This window comes from Protopterus annectens, chromosome 2.part0 (genome assembly GCF_019279795.1).
Source record: "Protopterus annectens isolate FY-2018-M chromosome 2.part0, PAN1.0, whole genome shotgun sequence".
NCBI lineage: Eukaryota > Metazoa > Chordata > Ceratodontiformes > Protopteridae > Protopterus > Protopterus annectens.
In genome coordinates, this window is record NC_056728.1 from 1,630,082,768 (window position 1) to 1,630,104,510 (window position 21,743).

The following is a 21,743-nucleotide window of genomic DNA, read 5'->3' on the forward strand; positions in this document are numbered from 1 at the left end:
AGTTCATGGACAACACAGCCATGGATAATTTTGGGTTCCATGGAAGCTGTAGTTTTGCCTGTGGACAATGCAGGTTTAACCTATGTGGCAGTAATCCTGGGTGCCTGGCATTCTTCTGGCATTCTGATTGTTCCCCTGGGGGGGAGGGGTAAGCTAGCAGTGACTGTGTTGGCAAGAATGTTGGCAATATCTGTTGGCTCAGTATAGGAGGTAGCATTCTGCAGTAACGTGGAGCACTTCTGGGTATTGCCGTGGAGGTTTTGGATATAACAGTCAAAGGCTTTGTGATTGTTCTCAGTGTCTGCTGCAATTATGCCATCATAGCTGGCTTTAGATGATTTCATGAAAGATCTCAAGTTGTTGTTTAGGCTAATAAGGGAGTTTTACCACTCTTGGGACTCCACCTTTGTCTGCAACGGTTCCTTCCTTTTGTTGTACAGGTTATTAATGGCAGGGGACCACCAGCTTGGCCTCCGGTTTTTGGAGGAAAGTGTCATAGTTCTGTTGGATATGGTTAGTTCCATGTATTGATGTACATGTTTGTACAGTGCATTTGTGTATGATTCTGCAGTCCTGCAGATATTTTCCATTGGCATGGGTGCTGTGAAGTTAACCACCTCTGTTTTTAGGTGCCCAAAGTCAGCTTTGGAGCAATTTTTCAAGGTGGTTACCTTCATGGGAGGTGTGGGTGAGATCTGGATTTCCATGGTGATTACTCTGTGTTAGATCTGACCAGGTAGGGATTGATTACTGTTGTCAAGCAATGGTCCCATATGTTAGTAATCAACACAGGTCAAGGATGTTGCTTCCTCTACTGGGTGTCAGAATGAGCTAGTACAGAGCATTGGAACTGATGAATTCCAGGAAGTGTTGGGCCAGTGTATTGGTGCTTGAGTATATTTCCCAGTTGATGGAGGGGTAGTTGAAGTCTATGAGAGTGTTGGATTAGACCTTGAAAGATTCCAGAGTGTTGAGGAATGTAGACTGAGAGTCTAGGGACATGGATGGGGACCTATACCAGGCTATGACCTGGATTGCACTATTACCAAATGTCAGTTGTACCTGAAGTATCTCAGATGCATTATGCTGGGATACTCATCTGGAGGCGTGCATATCCTGTATCAATATGGAGACACCACTACCTTTGGAGCTGTGGTCCATGTTTTGAGGCTAACAAGTGTGGAATGAGTTATAGCCTGGTAGTGCAGGGGTGCTCTTTGCTGCTGTAAACCAGGTCTCCGTTACAGCACAAATGTCAATGTTCTCCATTTTGTGGAGTGCTTTGAGTGACTGCATCTTGAGTTGTACCTGTGTAGTGTTGAGCAGCAGGACCCTCACTTTGCATTCATGTATAGCTGTTACGGTGGTAATTTGATTTGGAACACCACCTAAAAAGGCACTATAGGGGTGGGAAGACACTTAGCCAGTACCTGGAAACTCAGGGGTGACAGATGAAGGCCATCTTTGGCAAGCCATCTCAGTCTGTCAATCATGTCATCCCAAGCAGACAGATACTGGATCCCCTGTGAATGACTCCAGACACTTAAGCCACTTATTGAAGTCAATCATTTGTTGTTTGTACTGTGGTAGCATTCTGGGTGACAGTAGTATACTGCTCAGTGCTACCCGCCTGGCCCACATAATCTGAGTGTCCCACCATGTCTTTTTTCATGTAGTCCAGGGAGGTGTGTCTTAGGTCATTCACACACACATGGACAATGACAGAGTGATACTTGTAGTTGTCGAGTGACCTGACTGGTTGTGTTATGTGTTGGATTCTGGCACCTGATAGACAGCTGACTGTTACATTCTCCATGTTCAACCTAGTGAGTGGGACATCTGTGTGCCTCACTATTGTGTCACCTATGATTACTGTATTGGGCATGGTGGTTAGCCTTAGGGGTTTAGGTTGAGGGGCACACTGTGTAGGTGAGATATGTGTCCTGTGGTTTGTACTGTGTTGTGGTGGTCGAGTGGGTGTCTGTCTTGTTAGTCTCTGCTGTTTGGCTAAATGTCTATTGAGTGCCTCTGTGAAGGTGGGTGTGTGGTTTTTGTTGTATGTCAGAGCTGTGATAGTGAGTGTTCTGGAGGGGTATGTTTACCATGTGGTGTGATGCAGGTGTTCACCTTTCTACTCTTGACCAGCTATGCCAGTCTTTGCTGGAGACTGCATATATTCCAATAATTCGGTGATATAGGGGTGTCTGTCACAAGTCTGAGTGTTGGGAGTTTAGATGAGAGGGTTGTCTGTGTACATAAGGCAGTTGCAACAGTGCCTCAGAATGCCCAAGTGCACCAGGTTAATGAGCAAAAGCACAGAGAACTGCACTTTAATCAGTGCAGTAGTGACACACATGCCAGCATCTGGGTGGTCATAACTACTAAGTACTGGAGCTAATTACATGAGGAATGACTACTGCTGATAGCTCTCAGGTATGCTAGAATAACTGATACAAAAACCTGTAGAAGTGCAAAGCTATTAGGCTATCTGAGTGCAAGAGAGAAATAACTATCAACATCCAAGGGGAAAAACTGAAGGCAGACTTTCTGGCACCTGTAATAGTTTACCTCAGCTGTGCAGTTATCAGCACCTTTGGCCAGTTGTCAGCCCTGTAAGCTCTGTGTAACACTATAGTACAAATAACAAGATATACAGGGGTTCTAATCTCAATACTGGCAAGTAAGTGTGTGTGTATGTGCGTGTGTGTGCGCATGTGTGTGTGTGTGTGTGTGTGTGTGTGTGTGTGTGTGTGTGTGTGTGTGTGTGTGTGTCATACCATTTTGATTTGTGTACCACCCTGTAAACTTCCCATCTCCCTACTTTACTAAGCCTGCTAATGTCATTTACCTTAGAAGTACCTTGGGACAAAGGGAAATCATGTAAGCTCCATGGCGCATCAAATAACTGTATAACAGTATAGTAGAAATAACTAGATATGTAGGGGTTCTAATCTCAGTACTGGAAACTGTTTGTGTGTGTTTGTCTGAGAATCATATACTGTGTGAGGTATACCATTTTGAGTTCTGTACCACCCTGTAAACTTCCCATCACCCTACTTTACTAGGCCTGCTGATGTCATTCACCTTAGAAGTACCTTGGGACTAAGTGAAATTATGTAAGCTCTGTGGCATGTCTGATAAGTGCCTAACACTATGGTAGTAATAACTAGATAGGTAGAGGTTCTAATCTTAATACTGGCAACTATGTGTGTTTGGGTGAAGATCATATCCTGTTTGGCTGATACCATTTTGATGCATGTACCATACACACCTGTTTACCACCTCCCAATGGCATTACTTTATATAGCATGGTAACGGCATCTACCTCACATGCAGCATGTTAAGCCATTGTGCAGGCCATACCAGTCCTCTGTACAGATGTGTATGGAATATCCAGATGTTTGCAAACTCTATGTGGTCTGTGTCCTTTAGCAATGCCCATGTATGTGATATTGTTGCCAAATCAGCCACAGTGAGTGTAATGACACACATGCCAGCATCAGGTATCATACCTGACTGAAACATCATGCTGCTACAACATCTGCTACCTATTACTTGTCCAGGCTTGTAGGAGCAATACATGACTCAACATGCTATTTCTGGTGGGTTATCTCACCATCCATGAAGGTATTTAGAACATTACATGTTGTAAGAGGTAGTGTGTTATGTCCCATGCATATCATCTATGTGGGGCATGTCATGTCTATGTAGTACTACAGTACATCAAAGCGGAAATGTACATTTACTAATCTGTCTATTGCCAACTGGGTTTGTGTGACTGTATGCACATCCCCTGTGTCAGTCCTTACTATGTGTATGCAAAGAATATACCATTTGTGTCTCCCTGTTCCACCCAGTGAACTCAGGAATACATACCACAAACCTGTCATACACAGTATCATGCATGCCCTCATCAACTGCATCAGGGTTGAGTGTATGGGAAAGAAATGCCAGGACCAACAGGTGCTGAAAGGTGAATCTGTTTCAGTTAATGTAACAGCTACGCTTGTGACAGACCTGCTGACAGTACTGCAGTAACCTGTTCTGTATGTATGAGCCTGTGGTACTACACAACACTGAGGTGACATGTCTGAAGGCTACCTGTGACAAGGGGTATGTATGCAAGGTCACACTGTCTGACAACAGTGTCCCTCACACTGTTGCATGCATACACACCTGGTACATGTAGGTATAAAGCTGTACCTTGCCTATGACATGGTGGGTGTATTCCCACTCTGCCATACTCCCTCTTGGGAATGGCTGCAGGGCCACAGCCTGCAAACACACAGACACCTGGAACACAAACAGAATACAGCATGTCAGACTGCATTCAGTCAGTGGTACTAACAACAATAATGCATTCTGGCTAATGAGGTACATACAGCTGTATGTGTACCCATAACAAATGCAAGCAGACAACACCTTATATAGTATTACGTACCTACACTGTACTATATTCACCCTGTGCATCAGACTCATATTAGCATGTCCCTGCATCAATGTTATGGATGACAGGGATGTGGCACAGGTATCATCATATGCACATGGTGTGGTGTGAGTTTGTGGATGCCCTACACAGGGGTATGTTGGACAGCTGTGGACAGTACATGGCAGGGTGTCAAGTTTACTGTCTCTGGCCACAGACATAGGAACTGGTCCTGCCAGGGGTATCCCTGGCACCACGAGGCCCAAGGCCAGATGCAGTACTGCTTCCTGATGGTGACTGCTGTCTGCTGGATCCATGCCCCTGACAGGACTGGCCAGGACCACGTGAGCATGGCCTGCTCCGGTATGATGTGAACAGCAACCCTCCTTCAGTAGTGCTGGTGTCGCTGCCACTATGGGAGTGTGAAGGTGCATGGCCCCATAGACTCTCAGCTGTTGTTGGTGCTGACCTACGTCCATGTGTCCAATGCCCATCTCCCACCACATGCTCTAGCACAGACATGCCATGGTCAGGGACTGCCAAAGTCTCACCCCACCTTCTGTTCATGCCTCAGTATTTTGATGTGTGGCCTCAACAAGGTCATGTATATTGCCACGTAAATCAGGAGGAGTTGGATCCACCACCCTAAGTATTTGTCTGATGTGGCATTCACTACATGCCTGCGCATCCATGACAGCCCGAAACATGCATCTGGTGAAACCTGCTGTGGCACTTGTGACAGTGGCTTGATGAGCAGCAGCCCTCCTGCAAGCAACCCTGTCCACCCACCTGTGTGGGACCTCACTTGCACTCTGGCTATGGACAGTGTCTACACTCACACCTGCCATAGTCACCACACTAGCCTGTTCCATGCCATCACCTGCCAACTGTCCATCATCTGTGGCCACTGGTGATGGGGGGTGGGCATTGTCACTGTGTGCGGGGACGTTGTGGACTAGAATGGGATGCCATCCAATGGCACAGATTCAGCCCCTGACAACCTGACCTGTACCTCACTATTCCTGTTAACGTTGTCAGAGTCTGCAGAGGCAATGACATCAGTTTCTAAGTGGGAGGTATCCCGAACCCCATCGTTACCTGTGAGGGGACAACATATGTACATTAATACCTGCACTTTGAGGTTGGCTGGTACACACACACACACACACACACACACACACACACACACACACACACACACACACACAACACACACATGCACACACACACACACACACACACACACACACAAACAAACACACACACACACACACACACACACACACACACACACACACACACACACACACACACACACACACACACACACACACACACACAGACACTTACAGGTGAGGTTCCACAAATCTGTTACACAGGCCTCACATTACCAAAATGGTGACATGCATGCCACATGGCCCTCAACATCATGCATTGCAGCCAGTTTTACTTCATGTAACTAACAATACAGCATTCTGGGATACATGAGTAGTGTTTAGTAGTTGATGGCCCTTCCCCAGCGCAGACTGCACATCATTGCTGTTCACCTGTATAGCACACCTGTATAGCACAGTGGCAAGTATTACAGAACATACCTCACAACTGTACAGATCCTCACAGGATGTGTAGATGTCTGGCTCATATGTTGGCTCTGTTTCTCATAACCCTTGTGTTTGTCTGATACATAACTGGGATGATCTGAGGAGTGACATCACTGATTAATGACATACATTTGAGTTTCAGACTTCCAAACCAGCAGTAAATGTGTGGTCAGACAATTCCTGTAACAACACCAACCTTCTAAGCTTACAGGGGATATGATAAATGTACACAACCCTGTTAACATGTCATGTTCTTGTAATATATAAGATGAGACCACAATAATGCATTCAAATATATTACCCACCTTTAATGTGACATATGACCTGTGCAATCCAATCAATAAACAAACAAATGTGTTACATGTAAAATATAATGAATGAAATATGTACAATATGATGGATGCATAAGTGTGCACACCCTTAAAATGATACTTTGTTGAAGCCCCTCGTTAAGTGACTTACAGTATTCACTCTTCTTGGGAAGGTGTCTATCAGCATGGCACATCTTGACTTGGCATTATTTGGCCACTCTTCCTTGCAAAGATCCCCCAGCTCTGTCAGATTGCAAGCACAGCTCATATGCACAGCCCTCATCAGGTCACACTGGGGTTTTACTATTGGGTTTAGGTCTAGGCTCTGGCAGGGCCAATCAATAACCATGAGTGTGTTCAGGTGGAGACATTCTTAGATAGCTTTGGATGTATGCTTCAGGTCTTTGTCATGTTGAAGGCTGACACCCCTCTCCATCCTCAGCATTCTTGCAGACACCTGATGGATGTGGGCCAGACGTGAGTGTTATTTTGAACTGTTCAGAATTTCCACCACCTTGACTACAGGCCCAGTTCTGACTTTAGAGCAGCATCCCCACAGCAGGCCAATGCCACCAGCGTGATTCACCATGGAGATGGTGGTCTTCAGGTGAAGAGAGGTGTTGCTTGTGCACCACACATACCTTTTGTATTGTGGCTGTGAGGTCGTTCCATAGTCTCATTACACCATAACACATTTTCACACATGCCTTTGGGTGACGATGTGCTGTATTGCAAGTTGTATCCACCCCTGGATGTTTTTTGGTGTGGGGAAATGCTTCCATCTTCTGACCCTACCCCATAGTCCAGACATATGCAGAATATGGGAGATTGTTCTCCCATGTATTACACAACACTAATACTGGCAAGAGATTCCTGCAACACCCTCAGCATTGCTGTATGTCTCCTGGCAGCCTCCCTGACCAGGTTTGGACATGTCTTTTCATCAGTTTTGGAGGGAAGTCAGGTTTTTTTCAACAGCACCGTTGTCCCATATTTAATCCACCTTTTGATGGCTGTCTCTACTGTGTTCCATGGTGTATGCAATGCTGTGGTAATGTTGTTGTACCCTACTCCTGAGTGATATTTTCCAAATAAGAGATCCCTTTGCTGCTTTGTAAGCTGTCTGCAAGCCGTGGCTGTTGCTGTTGCAGGTAACTGAGCAAATGTCATGAATATCCTACTTGAACAGCAGACTGTTGTTTGGTGTTACTCAGAGTGCCTTTACTTGATGGCAGGTGTGTACCCAAGCAAACTGAATGCTGTCAGTAAATCACAAGCTGCTGCAATAAAATATTATCTGAAGGGTGTGCACACATATGCATCCAGCTTATTGTAAGGTTTGTATACTCTAACAGATTGGTTGGTTTTACAAGTGAATTGTTCATGTTATGGGTCACATTAAAGGTTGGAAAAGGTGTGGACTGACATATTGATGTCTCAGTTTGTATATATCACAATCACCTGGCACCTTAACAGGGGTATGTACACTATTTATATCCACTGTATAAGAGTAATGTTTCACACATGTCCCTACCTTAGGTCATTTGTCCCCCCATTTTGCTGGTCTCTGTCCAGAAGTCTTGCACTGACAGGTTGTGAGGTATGCTACAGGAATGTTACATTCTCTTCAGATAGGCCCCAGTGTTGATCACTGTAATGCAATGTAGTTAACCCCACCACAAGTGAACATGCACATAAAGCAATACAGCTATGACTGACAGTGGAGTGCATAGTAAATTGCATGCCCTTCACATGCCTGGGGTATTGGCAAACCACAACAGAACAATTCCATAGTCACCAGCTTCAGGCTGCTGTCCCACATGCAGACCAGAGGGACCTAGGTAGTTGTGGGACAGAGGTATTGTCAGCAGACTCACATGTGGCATTGATACAGGATGGATGCAGCATGTCTGCACATTTACAGTACAACACTCAATACTACACAATTTGCTGTCCTTCACCATAGATGTGCACTTCTGTGCATTAGAAAACCCCATCTACAACTGCAATTTGACCTGACATGTGCACGTAGATACTCTACAGATAAAACTATGTCTGCTACACTAGTCTAGTAATCTTCACTGGGTCCTTACCTGCACGGTCCTCGTCCATTGTCTGGGTGCCACTTACCTCCAGCATGTGTGGGGTCTGTACCCTGATGTTGTACTGGGATGGATGCCCCAAGATTGGTGAGGTGTCAGTGGGGGCTGCATGGCTGGGCCCCCACCTGTGGCTGTGCGGTCCCTGGCCATGGCAGCAGCCCATTGCCGGGCATGGCGTATGAGGTCGATTGCACGATGCCAGACCTGCCTGTATGTACATGCATGCAGGCCGACATCATTTACCCTGTGAACAAGGTCATCCCACAGAGCGGTCCTCTCCCACAGATGTTGCTGGCTCTGGCCAAACATAATTGCATGGTGCCGTAGTATGGCTTCGATGATAATGGTAGTCTCAGCTGCTGAAAATGCTGCTCTCCTTTGATACGACATTGCACCTGGACAACATAAATAGGGAAACACATCACAGGAACTCATACATTTGGCAAATGTATGTACAGAACCTGCACACGTACATTGAATACCAGTAGCCACCACTCACAATCACAAAATACCCCTGTAATCTATCAGCACAGTATCAGCTTGCATTGCACTCTTGGTCCTGATGTGTCATATTCCCCCCAGTGAAGACTAGTTAATTGCATAATCCTCTATTCCTCATTCAGGTCTGTGTAGACGGATGACATTGGCCATCTTCTATGTGGATGGGATGTGGTTGGTGCCTAGGCTTAGTGTGACTACTGTGTGCAATGGAGCTGGGAGCACATGCCTGAGTTCATGTAGGATGCAAGCAGGGATGTTATCAAGTCCCATGGATACTTACATTTGTTGCCTTTCAGTAGGCAATATGTACCTGCTCACAGGTGATGGGAGGGGTGCGGGTGCTGTGCATATCCACTATAGTGATGCTGAGCCAGGGGGGGTACTATTTGCCCTAACCCTATCTGCAGCAGGTTGGCTATAGCTATGTTGTGTGTGTATGCAGTCTGATTGACCACCATTACAGGTTGGGTTGGTTTGTTGCCTCTGAGATTGCAGACATATGTGAAGATGGCCTTGTGATTGGCCTTGGTGGATGTGTCCAATTCATACTCATAGTTAGCCTTACAGTAATCCACCTGTGACCTTATATGCTTGTTCAGACAATGGCTGACTTGATGCCAGGTTGGTGCCTGCTCCTACTTTGCCCTGCACAGCCAATATAGGGACCAAGTATGTGGTTTGTGTATTGCTGCTGTCCAGCAAAGGGGATTACTCTACTTTGATGGAGGCAGGTTTTACAAGTAAGGTATTGCTGAGTCCATACAGCTATGTAGGTGTTCATATAGCTGTTTGGAGTAGGCATGGACACAAAGTCATAACACAGTTGGACACCTCTCCAATTTCAAACTGATAATCATGCTTATTGTAGTACCCATGGCTGTGTCAGGGCAATGTAACAACCAGTACCTGTATAAATGTCACTCTGTTGGATGCACAGTAACTAAGATTACACATGTGTACGACATGTACAGCTTAATTAACTGACATTTTGCATCCCATGTGTGTGTTCTTATGAGGTGGCCAGATACACCTACTCATACTGACATGTGCACAGGGAATACCTGATATACATTTATGTTCTGTGTCATTATGGCACACTGTATTCACACTCTTCCTGCCCAGTTATCCCTCTCAACCCGTTAGAGCAGGACATCTGTAGGATGCCATAAATACATGGGGAGCAATGGGACAAAATTAGTGACAGTCTTAATATTGCTGTAACACACTTGAGCCATTCGATAGCACAGTAGTCTTTGCATTGACAGATATACCCTGGAGGATGTATAACACTCATATGGAAGGAAGAGAGGAGAAAGGCTAGGAGTGTGGTAGTGAGGGTAAGAACTTTTAGTGTTGGCAGTATGACTGGTATAGGGACAGAGCTAGCTGATATGATGGCCAGGGGGAGGTTGATATATTGTATGAGCAAGACACCAGATGGAAGGGGAGTATGGCTAGGTGTATGGAAGGCAGGTCACAATTCTGCTCTCATGGTTTGGATGGGAGGAGAAAGGGGGTAGGGGTTATCCTGAAGGAACATTATGCCAAGAGTGTTTTGGGAGGATGAAATGAGTTTCTGACAGAGTGACATTTATGAAGCTGGAAACTGATGGTGTAATGATGACTGTTGTTAGTGCATATGCTACGCAAGTTGGTTGTGTGGTGGATGAGAAAGAGAAATGTAAAGTCAGTTAGATGACATGGTGATGACTGTACCCAAGGGTGACAGAGTGGTGATTGCAGCAGATTTCAATGGGCATGTTGGTGAAGGGAACAGAGGGGGTGAGGAAGTGATGGGTATGTATATGGTGTTAAGCAAAGGAATGCAGATGGTGAGATGGTAGTGGATTTTGCAAAAAGGATGGACATGGCTATGGTGAATACGTACTATAACACAAGGGAGAAGCATAGGGTGACATACAAGAATGGAGGAAGATGCACACAGGTGAAATATATCCAATGTAGGAGGGCCAGTTTGAAGGAGATTGGAGACTGTAAAGTGTTGACAGGGGAATGTGTCTTTAGGCAGCATAGAATGTTGGTCTGTAAGATGACATTGGTGATCAAGAAGATGAGGAGTGTGAGGGCAGCACCAAAGATCAACTGGTGGGAACTGGAAAAGGGTGATTGTGAGGTGGAGTTCAGGGAAGAGTTAAGACAGGCACTGGATGGCAGTGATGATTTACCAACTATCTGGGTAAGTACAGCAGAGCTAGTAAGGGAGACAACTAGAAAGGTGCTTGGTGTAACATGTGGATGAAGGAAGGAGTACAAGGAGACCTGGTGGTGGACTGAGGAAGCACAGGACAGTATACAGAGAAAGAGGTTGGGGAAGGAGTGGGATTGTCATAGAGATGAGGAAAGTAAACAGGAGTATAAGGAGATGAAGTGCATGGCAAAGAGAGAGTTGGCAAAGGCTAAGGATGAGGCATATGAAGAGTTGTATGACAGATTGGACACTAAGAAGGGATGAAAGGACTTGTACCGATTGGCTAGACAGAGGGACTGAGCTAGGAAAGATGTGCAGCAGATAAGGGTGATAAAGGATAATGAGGAAAACATACTCACAAGTGAGTTGAATGTATTTAACAGATGGAAAGAGTACTTTGAGAGGCTGATGAATGAAGAGAATGAGAGAGAGAAGGTGGGATGATGTGGGTATGGTGAATCAGAAAGTGCAATGGTTTGCCAAGGAGGAAGTAAGGATAGCTATGAAGAGGATGTTTACTGGAAAGCCTACTGGTCCACATGATATACCTGTGGAAGCCTGAAGGTGTTTAGGGGAAATGGCAGTGGTGTTTTTAACCAGATTGTTTAATGATATCTTAGAAAGTGAGAGGTTGCATAAGGAGTGGAGAGAGAGTGTTTTGGTACTGTTTTAAGAATAGGGTTGATGTGCAGAGCTGTAGTAACTACAGAGGGATAATATTGATCAGTCACAGCATGAAGATATGGGAAAGAGTAGTGCCAGCTAGGTTAAGCAGGGAGGTGATGAGTAGTGGTCAGCAGTATGGTGTCATGCCAGGAAAGAGCACTACAGATGCGATGTTTGCTCTGAGAGGGTTGATGGAGAAGAACAGAGGAGGTCAGGAGCTGCTTTGTGTCTTTCCGGACTTAGAGAAAGCAAATGACAGGGTGCCTAAAGAGGAGTTGTGGCATTGTATGAGGAGGTCATGAGTGGCTGAAATATATGTAAGAGTGGTACATGATATGTACAAGGGTGGTGTGACAGCAGTGAGGTCTGTGGTGGGAGTGACGGATGCATTTAAGGTGGAGGTGGGATGACATCAGGGATAAGCTGTGAGCCCTTTCTTATTTGCAGTGGTGATGGACAGGCTGACAGACAAGATAATACAGGAGTCCCTGTTGACTATGATGTTTGCAGATGACATTGTGAACTATATTGAGAGTAGGGAACAGATATAGGAGAACCTGGAGTGGTGGGGATATGCTCTAGAGAGGAGTGGAATGAAGGTCAGCAGGACTATGACAGATTATCTGTGTGTGAATGAGAGGGAGGATAGCGGAATGTTGAGGATGCAGGGAGTATAGCTGTCAAAAGCGGATGTGTTGAAATGATTGGGATCAACATTTCAGAGTAATGACGACTGTGGAGGACAGGTGAAGAAGAGAGTACAGACAGGATGGTGAATGTAGAGAAGAGTGTCAGGAGTGATTTGTGACAGATGAGTACCAGTGAAAGTGAAAGGGAAGGTCTCCAAGAGGGTAGTGAGACCAGCTACGTCATATGGGTTGGAGACAGTGGCATTAATAAAAAGGCAGGAACTAGAGCTGGATGTGGCAGAATTACAGATGTTAGGATTTGCACTGGGTGTGATGAGGGTGCACAGGATTAGCAATGTGTATATGAGAGGGTCAGCCCATGTTTGATGGTTTTGAGACAAAGCCAGAGAGGCAAGATTACATCAGTTTGGACATGTGCTGAGGAGGGATGCTGAGTATATTGGAAAAAGGATGATAAGGATGTATCTGTTAGTGAGGTTTGCAGTGGGAGTGATGGATGTATTTAAGGTGGAGGTGGGATGACATCAGGGATAAGCTGTGAGCCCTTTCTTATTTGCAATGGTGATGGACAGGCTGACAGACAAGATCATACAGGAGTCCCTGTTGACTATGATGTTTGCAGATGACATTGTGAACTATATTGAGAGTAGGGAACAGATTTAGGAGAACCTAGAGTGGTGGGGATATGCTCTAGAGAAGAGAGGAATGAAGGTCAGCAGGACTAAGACAGAATATCTGTGTGTGAATGAGAGGGAGGATATCAGAATGTTGAGGATGCAGGGAGTATAGCTGTCAAAAGTGGATGTGTTGAAATGATTGAGATCAACATTTCAGGGTAAGGATTACTGTGGAGGACAGGTGAAGAAGAGAGTACAGACAGGATGGAGAGGGTAGAGAAGAGTGTCAGGAGTGATTTGTGACAGATGAGTACCAGTAAAAGTGAAAGGGAAGGTCTCCAAGAGGGTAGTGAGACCAGCTACGTCATGTGGGTTGGAGACAGTGGCATTAACAAAAAGGCAGGAATCAGAGCTGAATGTGGCAGAGTTACAGATGTTAGGATTTGCACTGGGTGTGACGAGGGTGCACAGGATTAGCAATGTGTATATGAGAGGGTCAGCCCATGTTTGATGGTTTTGAGACAAAGCCAGAGAGGCAAGATTACATCAGTTTGGACATGTGCTGAAGAGGGATGCTGAGTATATTGGAAAAAGGAGGATAAGGATGTAGCTGTCAGGTAAGAGGAAAAGAGGAAGGCCTCAGATATGTTTCTGGAAGTGGTGACAGACGATAGCTGGTGGGTGGTGGTGTGACACAGCAAGATGCAGAGGACAGGCAGAAATGGCAACAGATGATCAACTGTGGCAACCCCTAACAGGAACAGTCGAAGGAAAAATAATGAGCTGTTGTAATGTCAGTCTTCACAGATTTGCCAAGGATTTGCCAGACATAACACAACTCTATGAGTAAATGACCACGAATATGAGGCACACATATGGTCAGTGTGCATAATTACATGGTATGGGCTCAGTATATCACATGCAGTTCAACACACACACATCTGCAACAGTACTTTACTATGCAAATACCATGTATGGATCTCTCACATTTCTGAGACAAACAAGTATATCATATATATTCACAAGTAAGATATAGATATGTATGACATCCCAGTAGCTGGCCCAGCATTGTCACAGTCAGTATTGTTCAACATACACTCCAGTAGTAGTCATATGTTTCATAGTTTCATAGTTTAGTACTAGGCTATCTGCCCTGGGCATTTATAAGCCTAGCCATAGCGATGTGGCTTTCGCCACCCCATGTAATGGTACAAAAGTGTACAGAATAGATTTAGAATACTGTGCCTCTGTCTAGTAGTGACACAGTGAAGACCCCCTTACATAATAGAATTAGTTTACTGTGCCTCTGTCTAGTAGTGACACAGAGATGACCCCCAGGGTAAACCTACGATCTCCCATCCACTCGTCAAGATTTCTCTTGAAGAGAGTCAGTGAGGGGCTCTGCCTAACAAGAACTGGGATTCTGTTCCAGAGTATGGGAAGCCTCTGAGTTATGAATCTGTCCCTGCAGCATGTCCTATTCATATTTGTGCTGAGGTTTAAATCTTTAGCTCTCGTGGTTCTGATGGATTTGGATTTTTTGAGGTGGAGCATGTCCATCAATTCCTGATTGGACATGGCCTTGTACGTCAGGCACAGATCACCTCTGAGTAGGTGGTATGCAACTGAATAGAGCTGGAGTTTCTTTAGTCTGGCAGCATATGACATATGTTGGAGACCCTTGATCCTCTTGGTGAGGTACTTTTGGGGTCTCTCCAGCTGTTGCAAGTGCTGGGTGAGGTACATACCAAATGGGGCATTGTACTCAATCATGGGTCTGATAAGGGAGGAGTACAGGGGTACAATGACCTCCTTTGATCTGGATGTGAATCCCTTCATGATAAGGTGGGCAAGGTAGAAAGTCTTTCTAACCACTTTAGCAACGTGGGTGTCAGATGAAAGGTCACTATCAACTTGGGTCCCCAGGTCTCTGATTACTTTTTCCATACTCAGTGGGTTACTGTCTATGTGATAATTTGTGGGTACTTTGTTTTTCCCAAAGGGGATGACTATACATTTTTTGGCATTTAGTTTAAGGCCATGACTCCGGCACCAGTTGTCCATTTCAGTGAGGCCTTTCTGTAGGATATATGTGTCAGCTGATGTATCGACTATGGCGCCTAGTTTGCAGTCATCTGTGAACTTTGTCAGCCACAACCCTCCCATGTTTGCTTTCACATCTGAGAAATAAATGCCGAACAAGAGGGGTCCGAGGACAGAGCCCTGTGGGACACCACTTATGACTGGCTTTGAGTCTGACATGGCTCCAGTGATTTTGACTTTATGGGTTCTATCCTTTAGCCAGTTTGCAACCCATCTTGTGACATATGGATTTACATTTAAGCTGGTGAGCTTATCTATGATGCCTGACTGGGGTATTGTGTCAAAAGCTTTAGCCAAGTCCAGGAAGGCTGTATGGACTGCTTTGCCCTCGTCAATGGCTCTAGTGACTGTTTCAAAAAAGTCAACCAGGTTCAAAAGGCAGGATCTGCCCTTTACAAAGCCGAACTGGGTGGGATCAAGTGTCTGTAGGTCCCCAATGTCTCTGTTTATGAGTTCCATAATGATTCTTTCCATAGCTTTGCAGACCAGGCTGGTTAAGCTTATGGGGCGGTAGTTACCAGGGTCTGTAGAGGTGCCTCCTTTGTGGAGTGGGACCACTGTTGCTGTACGCCAGTGTTCAGGTACATATCCTGTAGTAAGGCTAAGGTTAAATAGCATTTTATGTGCGGGTTTAGCTCCTCTTGGAGTTCATGTAGCCGCAACCGGGATACCGTCAGGTCCCATTGATGCTGTGTTTTTAGCTTTGCTGAGGCGGTTCTCACCTGGACATCTGAGATGACAGGAGGTTACATTCAGCTGGGATAAGTATTTCCTCTTTTGGGGGTGAGGGAGGGGAGAAATTTGCACTGAACCTGTCTGCCAGAATGTTGGCAATATTTGTGGGTTCAGTGTATTTTTTGTCATTGTGAACTAACTCTGAGCATATCTGAGGGTTTCCACCCAGGTTTCTAACATAGCAGAAGAAGGCCTTGTGGTTATCTTTAGTGTCCATAGCGATTTTTCTCTCAAAGTTGGCCTTGGATGTTTTTATGAGAGAATGTAGCTTTCTACTAGTGCTGATCAGAGATGCCTTCTCTTTATGAGATTTTGCTCTGATGTGCAGTAGCTTCCTTCTTTTGTTATACAATTTGTTTATGGCTGGGGTCCACCAGACAGGACACCTGCCCTTGGTGGAGAAGGTCTTGCTTTTATTTCGGATTGCATGATCCATGCATTCTTGGAGATGTCCGTAGAAAGCATCTGTGAAGGATTCAGCATTGTGGGATGTGGTTTCCACTGGCCCAGTGGGCTTAAAGGATACCATCTCAGTCTTATGAAGTGTAAAGTCAGCTTTTGAGAAGTTTTTCACTGTAGTCTTTTGTGTTGGGGGTAGAGGTGGGATATGTATATCCAGGGTGATTAGTTTGTGGTCAGATCTCACTAGTGAGGGGTATACTTCCAGTGTGGAGCACTTTGTCCCCATGTTTGTGATGATCAGGTCTAGTATATTATCTCCCCTTGTGGGAGAGGTGACTAGCTGTTCCATTGCATTTAAATTTATGAATTCCAGGAACCTTTGGGCTAGGGTGTTAGGGCTAGAATAATGCACCCAGTCTATGTTAGGGTAGTTGAAGTCTCCCAATATGATGGTGTTTGGTGAGACATTCATATCCTCCAATGTCTTCAGGAAGGCTGAATGGGGTTCCTGAGATTGGGAGGGTGGTCTGTAACATGCTACCAGTTGTATAGCAGTTTTGCCTACGGTTAGTTGCACCTGGATGGTCTCTGATGCTTCATGTGTTGCCACTAACCTGGAGGTGTGGGTGTCCTTGATGAATATGGACACTCCCCCTCCCTTTTTGGTTTAGCCTGAGTTTTGGGGCCGAAAAGCATGATACGAGGCATAGCCTGGTAGTGCTGGGGTGCTCTCAGGAGCCTTGAACCAGGTTTCATTGACTGCACAGACATCGATGTTCTCCATACTGAGGAGTGCTTCGAGAGCCTGCATCTTGAGATTTAGACTTCTGGCATTGAGCAGCATTACCCTTAATTTTTTTCCATTTTTGTTTTCTAAGGAGGTGGGTTTGTCTTTTGAGCCGTGCCTAAAAAAGGCACTATGGGGGTGGCAAGAGCCTTAGCCAATATCCGGAATCCCAGTGGTGACAGATGCAAGCCATCCCTTGTGAAGCAGCGTGGCTTATCCAGCATGTCATCCCAAGCAGACAGACATTGGATCCCCCTAGAACGACACCAGTAATTGAGACAATTATTAAAGCTGATCATCTTGTCTTTGTATTGTGGCATCATTCTTGGTGAGGGCAAGATGCTGCTCAGAGTCAGGGTCATACCAGCCTGGGCTACATAATCAGAGAACTCCTCTATGTCTCTTTTCATGTAGTCCAGGAGTCGTCTCAGGTCATTCACGCCGGCATGGACAATGACGGAGTCATATTTGTACTTGCTTTGGAGTGACCTGAGTGCGTGTGTTATGTGGCAGATCCTAGCTCCCGATAGGCAGCTCACCGTTACCCTCTCCTTGTTTGGCCTGGTAAGCAGAACGTCAGTGTGTCTGACTATAGAGTCACCTATTACTAGTGTATCAGGCATAGTGTTTGGCCGTAAGGGCTGTGATTGTTTGACACACTGATTTATTGAAGTACGTGTTGCATGTGTTGTGTTTTGAGGTGGCGGATTTTTGGGTGTCTGCTTTGGGAGCCTCTGTTGTTTTGGTAAGATTTTTATTAGAGCCTCCGAGTATGTCTTTGTGTTATTATGTGTTTGGTTTGCAGTTGTGGTAGGTCTATGTGGGACTGGGTTCGCTGTGTGTGTGGTTACCTTCTCCTCCTGTCTGGTCTTGCCAGTCCTGAGTTGAGAGAGTTCAGCCTCCAGTTTGGCTATATAGTTGCATCTCTCACATGTATTTGTGTTTGTTGGGAGGAGGAGAGGGTTGTCTGTGTACATGAGACAATTGTAGCATTGTCTCAAGATTCCCAGATTAACCAGCTGAACCGGAGAGGATGCTAGTAATCTACCACTCGACATGCTAGAATATTATAAGGGAGTGCTGTGCCTTTAAGGGAAGTAGGTACTCACAGGGATGGTAGGTGGATGTAGTGCTTTCTTTAGTTTGAGAGTGCTTACTTAGAAGAGAGGTTTTGAGAACAAGTGCTAGGCTTATAATAAAGCGAGTAGACTGATTATTATAAGAGTAGAGCTTTCTTAAGGGAAAATTTGAAGAGCAGACTTGGCGGAGCCAGAGAAACTTTAACCTTGTTTAACCGGCACTGCGCTATGCGCACAATCGTGCAAAGCCGTGCAAATGCGGATTTTAAACAGAAAGCTTCAAAATAGCTAGAAATGGTCCAAAACAACCAATTACTGCAAGCTCTTGTGCTGATGTCACTCCTTCGGGGACAGATAGGCTGCTCAAGGCTCCCCACTCCCACTGGTGAGCAAAGAAACTTCCTTCTATCCAAGTAAGGCAATGGACAACACAGGAACTACACCACAGCCCAGAATACAGCAAAGCCTGTATACTGGTCTAAACTACTCGAGGAGAGGCGGGAAAACAAGGATATTATTTTTGTTTTTTTTGTTTTTGAGATAGAAAGCACACAGAAATGCAGTAAACAGTAATAAATCAGTTACACAGGCTAGCACACTTTAGTGGGCAGCCTCAACAGTTAAATTTAACAAACAAACAAACTTTTGACCAATTTTTGACCAAATGTAACTTTAAGTGCAGATAATATAGAATGCAACAAACAGCTAAAAAAAACAGTTTAAGCTTGTTTAAAGTAAGCAAGAGAAGGTATTTTAGGTAAAAAACAACAAAAAATACTTAAATCAGGAAAGTAGTCACTTTTCTCAGTTCTCTGCTGCTAGGAGCACTCTGCAGGACCACGAGGAGCTGTTTCTGAGTAGTATAGCCAGAAAAAAATGCTCAGAGGCGGATTTTAAACAGGGAACTTCAAAAGAGCTAGAAATGGTCCAAAACAACCAATTACTACAAGCTCTTGTGCTGAGGTCACTCCTTCAGGGACAGATAGGCTGCTCAAGGCTCCCCACTCCCACTGGTGAGCAAAGAAACTTCCTTCTATCCAAGTAAGGCAATGGACATCCTTTCCTGGGGTGACTCAGGGCCCTGACCTATGATCTATTTCACTGCAGACAGACCCAGATGCTATGGCTATCGGTTCTGATCAGCAATATATCAGTACAGCAAGTCTTGTTGAGACATATATGTTAAACTTCCTATTTTCCATTCTTACATACCCCTACTGCAGTCCATTAAATGCTTACTTGTTTGACATACCTTTTTTTCCAAGTGTAGGTGGTTATATCCTGCTGTTTTTTGCTTTGTTTTTTTCTTTTTTTTCAATGTTTTCCACAGCAATATATCAGTACAGCAAGTCTTGTTGAGACATATATGTTTAAACTTCCTATTTCCCATTCTTACATACCCCCTACTGCAGTTCATTACGTGCTTACTTGTTTGACATACTTTTTTTCCAAGTGTAGGTGGTTATATCTTGCTGGTTTTTGATGTTTTTTTTTTCAATATTTCACTCTCTCTCTCTCTCTCTCTCATGGATGTAGGGTGTACATCTGTTTTGCATAGGCAGCAGCTTGCCTTTTGTAGGTAATGCTCATGATGGCCTGTGCACCAATTGGTGTCTCCCACTTGCTAAGTGTATGCAGAACAGCTGTGTTGTTATTCATATAGCCAATGGCATGACAACATACTCCTGTAATTGAGAACTTCATGTGGGCATTGGCCCTTTTCCTTGCCATTGAGGAGGACTTCATAGAGGTGTGTGAACAACAGCATCACAGAGGATATTTGGAAATATCTCTTACAACCAAAACTGTGGAGACAGGCCAACAAAATGGGGGAGAATCTTCCAGACATAGGGACAGAATGTAAGTATTGCTGTTAAACATTTGGATTAATGCTAGTCTAACAGGGTTTGTGTGGACATAGAGTTTCTGCATGATTTTAACTCTGACAGTGTTATATGTTTGACATAACTCTCAACTGTAGGGCTATCTGCAGAATGGCCAGAGTTAGGACTCCTATGTTTGGTGTGTTCCTCAGACATTTTTTGTCTTTGGAAAATCAGTAGCATACTCTGGGGATTGCAGTCAGTAACTGCTAATATCCATTTGTGCTTCTAACCTTATATCCTCAGAAAAGTTATGTTACAACTAACCCTGTTACACCAGCAACTTTCTCAGTTTATAACAGCAATATTTCAAATATGCCCCTGTTTTTGGCCCTCTACCCCATAATTATGTCAGGCTTTGTCCAGATGTAATGCAGTAAGAGGTTGATAGGTATGGTATATGATTATGTAATGCCTACATTGCTGATATCATCCCAGTGATATATCAGACTGCCAGACATCTTATGTGGAAGACGCCTTATATATGAAGGAAAACCTTGGACATTTTGTGAGACTCTGTACAGTTGAGAGGTCTGTGTATTTCTGCCAATTGTTGACAGACTGTCAGGATTGTGTAGCAGTGTAGTGTGTCAATGTTATTTGGCCTGTGTAAGGAGGTAGGGAGGGGTGGATGTATGTGTTGTGCCTCCTTTTCTATCTGCCTGTGCATGCTGCTCCTGTTTCTGGTGGTCTCTCAGCTGCATATGTTTGTAGGGGCAGACTGAGACATGTCCCATACCATGGTCAGGCATCATACTACACTGTGAATTGGACCAGTATATGTAGGGGGAGTGTGTGAGTGAAAAACATGTTGAGATGTTTTTGTTTAAACAGTCCTTATACTGTACTTTTCCTTTGGCATACCAGTATGTCACTGTGATGGATTCACTTCAGAATCTCAAATTCCTAAAAACCTGAACTTCATATGGTCGAGACCATATGAGCGAGTTTTCAGAAACTCGAAATTCCAAAGTGAAGTAAAAAAAAAATAGTCAAACACATCATTTCTGCAGGGGGGGGGCAAGCCCCCCTGCACCCCCAACATCCCCCTACTTAAATATACCAACTCCAAAATTGAGCTAGAGTGGGGAAAAGGGAAATCTCCTGTTCCGTGCTGTATGCAGAAGCACAGAATAGGAGATTTCCCATTTTCACTCTATAGTGCGATCACGAAGATGGTATATTTAATATATTTAATGAAATTAAAGGTTTTTTTTTTAAACACTTTAGACTTTCGAGTTTTTGAAAACTCAATCATATGGTCTCAACCATATGAGGTTCGAGTTTTCAGAAATTCGAGATTCTAAAGTGTTCCCCACTGTGACTGTGGTGGAATTGGTTATGGGTATGCACTTTCACACTGGTATCCGTTTTTGAGTGCTTTTACATCCCTGTAGTGCCTGATACATTTGCCAATACATTTGTAATTCCTCCTAGCAGATTTGGGTTGGGTCAGTCTGACTGTAGTTTGGGCAGTGCTTGGTAACATGCTTAGCAGCTGAGTGTAGTTTCCCTAATGTGATGTTATGTCCAGATATTTGTAGGATGTGCTGTTGCTTGGCCCCCATAAGTGTTGTGCATTTCTGACACATCAGTGGGATGATGGAAGGATTTCAGTCACTAACTAGTGAGAAGTAACTGAGTGTTGTTCTTGTGCTATTTCAGTCAATA